Below are 12215 nucleotides of genomic sequence, written 5' to 3' on the forward strand. Positions count from 1 at the left end.
GTAGCCAGAAGGCCCATGGAAAGAAGTTGGAGGTGAAACCAGATGCTATGATAATACTTTGTTAGGCAAAACCACACGCATAAAAGTGCTTTAAAATGCAGCAGGAGGAGAGGTGAAGACACAAATGAACAACTGCATAGTGACACATGGCTGTCAGAACACAGTAAAGAATCCACACAGTTTCCCAACTTTACCTAGAAAAGGAAAGTTCTAGGCCACCTCCTCCTCAACATACTCCTCAAACTCCTCCTCCTTGGCCTTGGCATCCTGATGTTGCTGATATCCAGACACCAGGTCGTTTATGTTGCTCTCAACCTCGGCGAATTCAGTCTCATCCATGCCCTCGCCCATGTACCAGTGGAGGAGGGCCTTGTGCCTGAACATTGCTGTAAACTGCTCTGAGACATGCTTGAAGAGTTCCTGGATGGCCGTATTATTCCCAATGAAGGTGGCTGACATTTTTAGCCCCCAGGGTGGGATGTCACAGACGGCTGTTTTTACGTTGTTGGGGAGCCAGTCAGCAAAGTAGCTGCTGTTCTTATTTTGAATGTTCAACATTTGTTCATCCACCTCCCTCATGGGCATGCAACTCATGAAAATGGCACCCGCCATTAGGTAGCGGCCATGACAGGGGTCGCAGGCAACCATCATGTTCTTAGCATCAAACATCTGCTGAGTAAGCTCAGCCACGGTCAAGACCCAGCACTGCTGGCTGCCCTGGCTGGTCAGTGGGGCAAAGCCGGGCATGAAGAAATGCAGCCGGGGAAACAGGACGATGTTCATGGCCAGCTTCCACAGGTCAGCGTTCAGCTGGCCTGGGAAGCGCAGGCACATGGTGACCCCACTGATGGTAACAGACACCAGGTGGTTCAGGTCACCATAGGTGGATGCAGGCAGTTCTAGGGTCCTGGAACATATGTCATATAGTGCTTCATTACCTATGCAAAAGGTCTCATCCGCATTTTCTATGAGCCGGTGGACTGAGAGGATGGCATTATAGGGCTCTACCATGGTGTCTGACGCCTTGGGAGAGGGCAGAATACTAAATGTGTTTATCATTCTGTCTGGATACTCCTCCCAGATCTTATTAATGAGAAGGGTACCCATCCCAGACTCAATCCCCCCACCCAGGGAGTGGGTCAGCTGGAAACCCTGCAGGCAGTCACAGCTCTCAGCCTCCTTTCTGACAACTTCCTTCACTGACTCCATCAGCTCCACGCCTTCTGTATAGTATCCCTTGGCCCAGTTGTTTCTGGCCCCACTCAGACCTGTAAGACAGTACAGCCAGTCACTCGATGGCCAGGTATACGGTCATCAGTGGTCACCACCATAAAGCAAAAAGGGCCAAGTGTCACGGGTGAGGCGAAAGCACCATTCGCCCTGCAGGTGGAGCAAATGAAATCCCCTCTCCAAGAGTTGCAGGACAGCAGCTTCCCCTGTTAGGAATTAAGTCAGGAGTCAAACTTGAGACAGGCTAACAGACCTCGCTGCAGGCGGCTCCTGCCCATTTTCAGGGAAGGTGTAGTCAAGGCCCCAGCCCAGCTCCCTGCAGGGAGTTTACATCAGTAGCTCCTCACCTTGAGGAGATACCTGGGCCTTCCTCCCAAAGCCCGACTAGAAGTGGCAGATTGAGCGACTCAACTCAGAGGATAGGAGGTGTTCAGGGGCCCGGGCTCCACAGTTCCCATAGCGATGACCTTGGGGTACTCCTAGATTTTGAGCTGCCCTGGTTAAGAAGCTGCACCCCAGTCCTCCACCGCAGCTCGCTGAAGATGAAGTTGTCTGGCCTGAAGATCTGCCCGAATGGCCCCGAGTGCACATAGTCCATGGTGCCCATCTCCAGATCCACGAGCAAGTGCGGGGCACGTACCTGCCACCTGAGTGGGGCGGGAAGGCATGAGTGAGGGGAGGGCCGCGTTCCCAGGAGGGCGGTGGGGGAAGGACGGGGGTCTCGCCGCTGGCCTCGTTGTAGTACACATTGATGTGCTCCAGCTGCAGGTGGCTGTCCCCGTGGTAGGTGCCAGCAAAGTCTATGGCATGCTTATCAGAGATCACCTCCCAGAACTGCCTGAGACGGGAGGGGCCAGACAGGCTAATGCTGAGTCACGGAGGCGCCCCTGCCCCTCTCCCAGCCCCACCCTCATCTGCACCCCCATCCCTAGGCTGCCGTGTCCCTGGAGTCCACCCTGGCCACCTCGCCAGCCGCCCAGTTCCACCGGGTAACCGGCAGGGATCCCAAGGGCCGAAATGCAGGGGTGCCACCCCACCACTGCCAACACCTTCCCTGGCCACCCGGCAGGCCTGGGCTGGGCCCTTAGAGCCCCAGCTGCCAACCTTGGTGCCAATCTGGTTCCCGCACTGCCCGGTCTGTGTGAGCACAATCTGCCTCATGGCCAAGGCAAGATTAGGGCGGCAGGAGAAACACGAGGAGGAGCAGACGCGCAGCTAACCAGCCCGCCTTCCATCAATGCTGAAATAGCCCTGCATCCCCCTCCCTTAGCCTCGGATTGGGCTCCCAGAATAAGTAACAACTTTACTTCCACACAGGTGTACCCACCTGTGAATCCCTTGGCGGTGAACGTCTGTTGGAGAGCTCAGGTGTCCTTTCTGTGGTCCTTTCCACGTTGGGGAAAGCTGCTCAGCTGGAGAACTTCCTTCCACGTCTTTAATAAGACTAGATCCCTAGCTGAGCTGAAACTGAATTTTCCTCCCATGTGACAGGGGAAGACTCTTGCTTCCATATTCCCAGAGTGCCTTTGCACCTGTCCTAGATTGATGACACTTTTTTTAATTGATGAGTCTTTTCATCTATTAGAGCTGTGGTTAGGAAAGGCCTTCCGTATGTTAACTCAACAGGACTTAATTATAAGTTTTACTTTGGAGCAGTTCAAACCTGTAGTAAGCTATGAGTGTTAGGGATAGTCAGGCCTCTGATTTAGCGAGAGTCTTCTTTAGAGTAGGATTAGCCCTTTCACCTTTCCAGAGGACTGCGGTCTCCACGCAGAGTGAAGGTAATATTGAATTCTTAAAGCTGAGGATAGGTGTTGGGATAGGCCTGCTGTGAAATATGGGCCATTGTCACTTTGCAGGCTTTTAGATTACCCAAACTGAGGAGTTATTTCTTCTGGTAAACACTTTTCAGATGGGGTGGGGAATGCCTCGATCTAACCAGTGAAGGTATCAGTAAGCATTAGCAAATATTTGAATCTCCTGCAGAAAGACATCTGGTTAAATTAGAGTTGCCAGTTCTCACCTGGATAGGTTCCTCAATTTTGGACAGGTTTAACTGGAGGAGAAAATTGCTGGCCGTTTGGGTCATGTCAGGCACAGAGCTCACAGGGCTGAGTCACCTGTTTTAGTGTCTTGAAAAGATTTACCCCATAAACAAATGAGACATTAACAGAAACAAAGAATCCCTTCTAGGGTGAAAAGAATCATGAAAGTGCTGAATTATATTCCTACGATTGGTACTTGGCATTAGTAATTTATTACCATCATTCAGACAGCCAGAGGGGCCCTCGACTGAAATGCAATCCCTGGCCCATTTTTGTTCTTCTTCAGAGTATTCTGGCCCAGTTCTGGCAGGGATCCCAAGGGCCGAAATGCAGGGGTGCCACCCCAGCACGCCCATAAGCTGACCAGCACGCCCATAAGCTTTCTTGGCCCTTTTAGTGCAGGGTCCTTGGCTCCGACATCTACAAGGGCATTTCCTTTTACAAGGTCAGTCTCTCTTTTGATGTCCTCTGCAATTAATTATAGTCACTTTTTGGTAGCAAAGCAGCATTCTAACAAGCTCAAAATCTGAATGATGTTGTATGGAAAAGCCTTGGGGCTCAGGAGTCCCTACCCATTCCGAATTGCAGCATAAGCATGAAGCACTAAAAAATCATACTTGGAATCAGCATAAATGTTAACTTTTAAATCCTTTCCCAACTGCAGGGGCTGAGTAAGTTCAATTAACTCAGCTTTTTGAGCTGAGGTCGAGGCCAGCAAGGCTTGTGCCTTGATTCTCTTGTGCTGACTACTAACAGCATATCTAGCCGTCCTATTTTCCCGATGCATAAAACAACTTGCATCTGTTAACCACTCTTCCTTGGGGTGGTCAAGGGGCTCATCTCTCCTAAGTCTGGCCTGCTAGAATCAATTTGTTTCATAACCTGTGACATGCTTTGGCTTTGTCCCCAGTCAAATCTTATCTTGAATTGTATCTCCCATAATTCCTATATATCATGGGAGGGACCCAGTGGGAGGTAATTGAATCGGGGGATGGGTCTTTCCCGTGCTGGTCTTGTGACAGTGAATAAGCCTCATGAGATCTGATAGTTTATGTATTTATTTATTTTTGAGAGATAGTCTTGCTCCGTTGCTCAGGCTGGAGTGCATTATCATGATCTTGGCTCACTGCAACCTCTGATTCCTGGGTTCAAGTGATTCTCCTGTCTCAGCCTCCTGAGTAGCTGGGATCACAGGCACCTACCACCATGCCTGTCTAATTTTTGTACTTTTAGTATAGACGGGGTTTCCCCATGTTGGCCAGGCTGGCCTCGATCTCCTCACCTCAGTTCATCCACTGCCTTGGCCTCCCAAAGTGCTGGGATTACAGCGGATGGTTTTATAAAGGGGAGTTTCCCTACACAAGCTCTTTTGCCTGCTTCCACGTAAGAAATGTGACTTTGCTCCTCATTTGCCTTCTGCCATGAGTGTGAGGCCTCCCCGACAATGTGGAACTGTAAGTCAATTAAACCTCTTTTCTTTATAAATTACCCAGCCTCAGATATATCTTTATTAGCAGCGTGAGAACAGACTAATACAACCTGTATGCCAGAAAGGCTAGAAGCACCTGTGGACTCTGGCAGATAATTAGCTGGGTTTATGGTTTGGCAGTCTTTGAGGGTTATGTCTGGAGTGTCTAGCAATAAGGTTTGATACTTTCATAAATGTTATCCTATTATTCACGGCTGCCCTTTAGCTTCTAGAACCACCTTCCCTTGGTGTGGGGTCAAAAACCTGTAGGTGCTGTTCTAAAGTTAGTTTATCAGCTTTGCCCACTAGAAAAGTGGTAGCAGCAATAGCTCTAAGACATCAAGGCCACCCTGAGGCCACCTGGTCTATCTGCTTAGAAAATTAGGCTACTGGCCTTGGAATGTCCCCCAGTTTTGGAACAAGATTACCCAAGGCCTTTGCCTTGCTTTTTGGCCACATAAAGAAAAACTGGTTCATCCAACTTGGGGACTCCCATGGCTGCAGCAGAGCCCAATTTCTCCTTGAGAGTATTGAAGGTTTGCTTGCAGTTCTGATTACATTCTAGGAGCTCTAAATATTTCCCTTTAGTGTATCATATAAAGGCTTCGCTACATGCCCAAATCTGGACACCCATAAGCAGCAGTACCCAGCCATCTCCTAAAAAAACTCACAGTCATTTGTTGGACTGGGACCCTTGGATGACTAAAATAACTTTTTTATCTTCTAGGGATGTTGATCACTTCCAGAGGTTAAGACAGATTCCAAATATTTAAGTCTTTCAGTTAAAATCTGAGCCCTGTGTGGTGATGCCCTATATCTGCAAGTTCCCAGGAAATTTACTAACTTAACAGCATTATTATGAATCTTCTTTAGTTGGGCTAGCAATGAGCAAGTCACCTACATACTGAATAATTGTGTCCCTTTCCAATTGTAGATTTCTTAAGTCCTTAGCTAGGGCATTTTCAAATAAGTGGGGGCTATCGCAGAACCCTTCAGAGATGACTGTCCAGGTTAGTTTTGAGGATGAATGCATATCCGGATCAGTCCATTCAAAGGCAAACATATTATGAATCTGGATGCATTGAGATCCAGAAAAGTGCATCTTTTGGATTTAAGAATGTAAAGTAGCTTGCATCCCCTGGGACTTGATTAGTATTGGGGAAAATGAGGTGTATGGAGACAGCTGCATTTCTTAATGCTCTAAGGGTTTTGACAAATCTGTACTTGCCATTAGGCTTTTTATCTGGTAACATGCGAGTATTGTAAGGAGACTCTCATGGCCTTCATAACTCATACGGCAAGAATTTGGCAATAAGGAATTGAATTTCCCCTGATGCTTCTTGCCTTAAAATGTATTGCCTCTTCTGAGGCAGAGGAGCACTAGGCTGAAGTTGGATTTGAATGGGGGAGGTGTTTAGTGCATTTCCCAGAGCCTGTGTGGCTCAAACCTCAAGATTTACTTGAGACAACACCTCAGGGGGTAAATGTGACAGCTCATTCTTAACTTCTTTTTTACCCCTAGGGTTCAGGAACAAAAGTAACACTTTCTATGCTTTATGATCTGTGAAGGTGACCATGACTTTGTCTCCTGAGTCAATAAACCTCTCCCCAGTAAGAGGTCAGGCAGCCAGACGGTACTAAAAAGGCAGACGAGAAACCTAGAGGCCCTGGAGGACAACTTAGAAGATATGAAAAGGAGGGTTTTCGGGCTTGCCCATCATGAGAAGACAGGAGCCCATTGTACTGAGTCAGGACAGAGTAATCTGCTCCCATGCCTAATATGAAGTTAATAGTCCTACCTGCTACTTCAAGAGTCACCTGAGCCTCCTACATCTCTCGATAGCTAATAGTCCAATGGAACCTGAGGCAGGAAGTATCAGGCTCTCCCAATTTTGAGTCTGCTGGGCTCTGATGATGGCTCCCTTGGAAGCACAGTGCATTTCCTTCGGCAGTGGCCGACCTTCTTACAGAAGTCACATTGATTTATATCCAAGGCACAGTGGCCCAGAGGCACAGACTGGGATTTTCACCTTCTCACTTCCTCTGTGAGGGCCAGGGGCTAAGGGGCTGCCTCTGAAGTGGTGGAGAGCACAAGGCTGCAGCTAGAAGCTGGGCCTCTTGGAAGATTTGTTTTATTTTATGTTTTCTCTGCCCTATTCCTGTGATGGAAAACTGCAAAATCCAAGTCTAAAATCTGATCCGTGGGAGTCCGGAAGCCTAAGTCTGCTTTTGGCAGCTTCCTATGGATATCAGAAGCAGACCGGGCTATAAAATATACCCTTAGAAATGCCTGTCCCTTCTTGGAGTCAGGGTCAGTGTTAGTGTATTTCCTCAAGGTCTAAATTATCCACCCTTGTAATAAGGCCAGGTTTTCATCTTTTCCCTGAGTAATTTTCCAGACTTTATAAAAATTAAAAAGCCTTATCACACTTTTTTTTATTCCTTCAAGGAGTCAAATGATCATAATTTTTTCTCTATATATCCCACTTTCTTCTTAATTCATTTGTCTTTTCTAGATTCTAGTTCTCTTTTGGGTCCTAGTCAGGCACTGCTGTGCCTCCTACTTGATAGGTGTCGTGCCCCTGGTTGCAGGCTGCCATCCTATTAGCATGTGCTCTAGCTACTCCCATAATGCACTGCTTTTCTACCATGCAGCAGGTAAACATAAATATATGCAAATCCTGCCTGGTCAGATCATATATCAAGGTTAGCCTCTTAAATTTGTCTATGAATTTTCCTGGAACCACTGAAAACTGTTTTAGTTTTTCCTTGCATATGGCTAATTCAGGCATAGAAAAGGGTACATATACCTATATAGTGTGAGGAAAAGAAAGAGAGACCAGACTGTTAGTGTCTATATAGAAAGAAGTAGACATAAGACACTCCATTTTTTTCTGTACTAAGAAAATTTCTTCTGCCTTGAGATGCTGTTAATCTGCAACCCTAGCCCCAACCCTGTGCTCACAGAAACATGTGCTGTGTCAATTCAAGGTTTAATGGATTTAGGGATATGCAGGATGTGCTTCGTTAAACAAATGCTTGAAGGCAGCATGTTTGTTAAAAGTCATCACCACTCCCTACTCTCAAGTATCCAGGGACACAAAACACTGCGGAAGGCCACAGTGACCTCTGCCAAGGAAAGCCAGGTATTGTCCAAGGTTTCTCCCCATGTGATAGTCTGAGATACGGCCTCATGGGAAGGGAAAGACCTGACCGTCCCCAGCCTGACACCCATAAACGGTCTGTGCTGAGGAGGATTAGTAAAAGAGGAAGGCCTCTTTGCAGTTGAGATAAGATGAAACCATCTGTCTCCTGCTCATCCCTGGGCAATGGAATGTCTCAGTGTAAAACCCTATTGTATATTCCATCTACTGAGATAGGAGAAAACCACCTTAGGGCTGGAGGTGAGACATGCCGGAGGCAGTACTGCTCTTTAAGGCACTGAGATGTTTCTGTATCTGCTCATCAAAAGCGCAGCACTTTTTTCTTTACCTTGTTTATGATGCAGAGACATTTGTTCACATGTTTCCCTGCTGACCCTCTCTCCACTATTACCCTATTGTCCTGCCGCATCCTCCTCTCCGAGAAACGCCCGATAATGATCAATAAATACTAAGGAAACTCAGAGACTGGTGCCGGCGCGGGTCCTCCATATGCTGAGTGCCAGTCCCCTGGGCCCACTTTTTCTCTATACTTTGTCTCTGTGTCTCTTTTCACAAGTCTCTCGTTCCACCTGATGAGAAACGCCCACAGGTGTGGAAAGGTAGGCCACCCCTTCAATATAGTGTCCCTATTATCATCTGTCATTTCCCAGATAGGGCAAACATTCAACTTTGCCAGGTGATAAGAGGCCCCACTGTATGTTGTTCTGGTGAAGCTCGGGTATTTCGACAGTGGGGTATGTATGTAAGACAGGGCTCAAAGGGCAGGGATAAGATGACGACGAGACACTAGATAACCCTGGAAAACTAGAAGAAGTTAATAACATGTTGCACACCTCACCAGAACTGGAAGCATTCTGACTCTGTTCTTATGGGGTGCTTGGACTGGCAGGGGGAGTTCAGACCCAGCTAAGAAAAGCCTAATATTAAAAGGCACTTGCATTAAAAGGGTAATCAATTATGTGCCATCCCTATTTTGTCTTTTCCTCCATCAAACATATAGAAGCCCATTTTAATTTTTTATCCTGACCAAGCATCAAAAAAGCCTGTATATAATGTATTTCCTCCCACTTAGTTTCTCTTCTGTAAAACAAATTAAGTTGCAAAATAGGAGTCAGATCAAACAAGGGAAATGGGAAGGCTGTGACTTGTATATTGTAACGTATTAGTCCGTTTTCATATTGCTGTGAGAAAACTGACAAAAGCCTCTCAGGAAAAAAGTGACATGCTGGGTTTAGAAAGTAGGGTCGAGCTGCCCTATACCAGCTCATCAAAGATGACCTTATGGTTAAGAAATGAGAGAAAACTGTTAAGAAAAAGTCTCAGTTTATCCATCTTGGGGCTAATTGTTTGCAGAGGGTTGTCATAAAAGAGGCTGTCACTAAACAGGCATATCTGATCTTATCATGTAGAGCTCTTAAATACCACATTTCAACTTCTAGTCATAATGATGGTGAGGTTGCTGCTGATCTTTTCTGATAATTAAGGTACAAAAATACTGGGTTCCAAGACAATTCTTTTTTTCAGTGTCACTTGGACCAGTGGCAAATTAAACAAGCAATCAGCTAAAAGTCAGAGGATCGCTGAGGAAAGTAAAAGCTAAACTGTTTGGAGCCTTTTTCCTGGGGCAGCCTCCAGGCTACTACAAAACAGAGGCCGGTGAGCAGAAAGGTGACAAGATGTAGAGCACTCAGGTGAGGGACAGAGAGCACAAGGTGGAGAGTCCAAAAAGAGAAAGTGGCAAACACCTGGCTTAGCCAAATCCATTCCTCTCAATATTCCCCGGGGCCTCTAACCCAGTGGGCTTGGCCTCTAATCTGAGTATGATGCCTCTGGGCCTCTAACTTTTGGGGCTGAGTCTCTCACCCTAACATTACGCCCTGGGGCCTCTCACTTAAGTAATAGTGGATAATCATTCTTGCCCACCAGAATGGCCTCACGACTCTAAAAGACAGCCCACTTGCCAGGTGTCAGCTGATTGATTCTGTGTGGATTGTTTTCCTTGAAGCGGGGGTCTTGTTTTGGTGTCTGCTTATGTTGTTGCTGAAAGATGTTGCTGGAAAAGAGGGTCTGATACAGACCACAATATAGGGTTCTTAGATCTTGTGCAGGAAAAAATTTGAGGTGAGTCAGGGAGCACAGTGAAAGAAGCAAGTTTATTAGAAATGACTCCATTACAGAGTTGGACATCCTCAGAAAACAAGAGCAGGAATGCATTGTCTTTTGTTAGTGCCTCTACTTATAAGTAACTATAAAGAGAAAGAGTTATAATTAAACTTGGAAGGTACAGATGTACTCACTAAAGTCAGGGCTATTGATTTTAACAATGACCATTAACCCATTGACCTAAGCTAGCTCATTAATATTATCCTTACAAAAAAATGCTGCACTCCTAGGACACTTATACATTTTTCAGGCTTGGTGGAAGGTGTTTTGTGACCACAAATATTCTGCAATTGTAATGTGTGGCCAGCTAAAAATTGTGGCTATTTTCAGACCATGAGCATTAACTTTGTAGATGACTTGTGAGTACCAAGCTACTTATATTAAGATAGAATTTTCTAGTCATATTTATTAAACCAGAAGCTTGGTAACCATGAGTTCCTCTAACACAGCAAGCCTACTCCTCGAGGAGAAAATGTATTTCTCAGGAATTTTGTGCATTTTGTTTGATGGCATTTGGTATGTTTATCAAAATGGCAGAAAAGAGTGAAATTAGTCCTCAAAGATTTCTCAAGATTGGATATAAAGTAAACAAAATGATTATAGTTAATATGCAAGTTGATACAGTTGATATTCAAAAGAAATTTTGTTTGAAACACAATGAGACTTTTATTTTTATTTATTTATTAATTGTTATTATTATTATTATTTTGAGACAGAGTCTCTGTTGCCCAGGCTGGAGTGCAGTGCACCGTCTTGGCTCACTGAAACCTGCATCTCCCGGGTTCAAGCAATTCTCCTGCCTCAGCCTCCTAAGTAACTGGGATTACAGGCATGAATCATCACACCCAGCTAATATTTGTATCTTTAGTAGAAATGGGGTTTCACTCTGTTGGCCAGGCTGGTCTGAAACCCCTGACAACAAGCGATCTGCCCACCTTGGCCTCCCAAATTGCTGGGATTACAGGCATGAGCCACCACTCCTAGCCACAATGAGGTTTTTAAATAATTCTGATTTCCTACTGTTGAGCAGGGAGCTGAGCAATTTCAACAGCTCATGGGCCTAAACTAGGAGATGACTGAGGACAAACTCTAGAACACGTGTGATTAAATTAATTATAATGGAAACCAAATCAAATTTAATAAGGCTGTACCTTTTAGTTTCAAGATGTTTCCCCTCATTTTGAAATGTGGTGTTATTCAGTGCAAAAGAAAACTGGTGTTTATCTCCAGAGTAAAGAACAGGGTTCCCTGCAGGGATTGATTGACTGAGAGCTATGGCTCAGGATTAAAAATCCTTCTTTTTTCCACTTATCAACTAAAAATAAATTTCTAAACCCCTATTGACTAAATGGACCTCTCTTCTTGGATAAGGACATTCCAAAGTTAACCTGAAAATCTAGTTCAAGCCATGGGTCACACATGCCTCATTATACTCTCCTCCCTTTGGTTTTAATTTTAATTTCAATTTCCATTTTTAATTTATTTTTGTGGGTACATGGTGTATATATTTATGGGGGTACGTGACATACTTTGATACAGGCATGCAATGAGTAATACATAATAAAAAACTGGGTATCCATCCCCTCAAGCATTTACAGCGTGTGTTATAAACAATCCAATTATACTCTTTCAGTATTTTAAATGTGTAACTAAATTATTTTTTACTATAATCACCCTGTTGTGCTATCAAATACTGTCTTATTCATTCTTTCTAACATTTTTTTACCCATTTAGGATCCCCACTATCCCCCTGTTCCCTCCCTGCTCTTCCCAGCCTCTGGTAACCATCCTTATACTCTATCTCTATGACAACAACTGTTTCGAATTTTAGCACCCACAAATAAGTGAGAACATGTGACATTTGTCTTTCTGTGCCTGACTTATTTCACTTAATATAAAGACTTTCAGTTCCATTTATGTTATTGCAAATGGCAGGCTCTCATTCTTTCTTAGACCTGAATAGTACTCCATTGTGTATATGTACCACATTTTCTCTATCCAGTCAGCTGTTGAGGCACATTTAAGTTCCTTCTAAATCTTGGCTATTATAAACCCTGCTGTAGCAAATATGAGAGTGCCAATATGTCTTTGATTTACCAATTTTATTTCTTGTAGGCATATACTGAGCAGTGGGATTGCTGGACC

General features: G+C 45.0%; 1 pseudogene; it reads right to left on the minus strand.

The window, feature by feature from the left end:
• Positions 1-210: 210 nt before the first annotated feature.
• On the minus strand, positions 211-2391 carry LOC115834009 (annotated as a pseudogene).
• Positions 2392-12215: the final 9824 nt, after the last annotated feature.

Source organism: Nomascus leucogenys, unplaced genomic scaffold (assembly GCF_006542625.1).
Source record: "Nomascus leucogenys isolate Asia unplaced genomic scaffold, Asia_NLE_v1 000678F_129048_qpd_obj, whole genome shotgun sequence".
NCBI lineage: Eukaryota > Metazoa > Chordata > Mammalia > Primates > Hylobatidae > Nomascus > Nomascus leucogenys.